We start from the raw sequence: 276 nt of genomic DNA, 5'->3' as shown, positions 1-276 counted from the left end.
TGATATGAGCAGCATATATATATTTATATAGAAAGTTCAGTTATCTTAACAAATATGCATGTACCTGACCAGCCGGAATTGCAGTGTGGGGCGCGTCTTGTACAAGACATCCAGTTGTCCTGAGTCCCAGCATCATTTATTTTTTATTTGTGGTTATGCATTGTCATTTGCACTGCAACCTCTCAGTTCTCAGACACAGCCACTGTGCACAGAGGCGTGGGAGGCTCCCCTAAGCTCCTCCTCAGCTCTGATGTGATGCCACATGACACAGCTGAG

Source organism: Nanorana parkeri, unplaced genomic scaffold, assembly GCF_000935625.1.
Source record: "Nanorana parkeri isolate BGI_ZX_2015 unplaced genomic scaffold, ASM93562v1 scaffold57, whole genome shotgun sequence".
Taxonomy (NCBI): domain Eukaryota; kingdom Metazoa; phylum Chordata; class Amphibia; order Anura; family Dicroglossidae; genus Nanorana; species Nanorana parkeri.
This window is presented reverse-complemented; position numbering follows the sequence as displayed.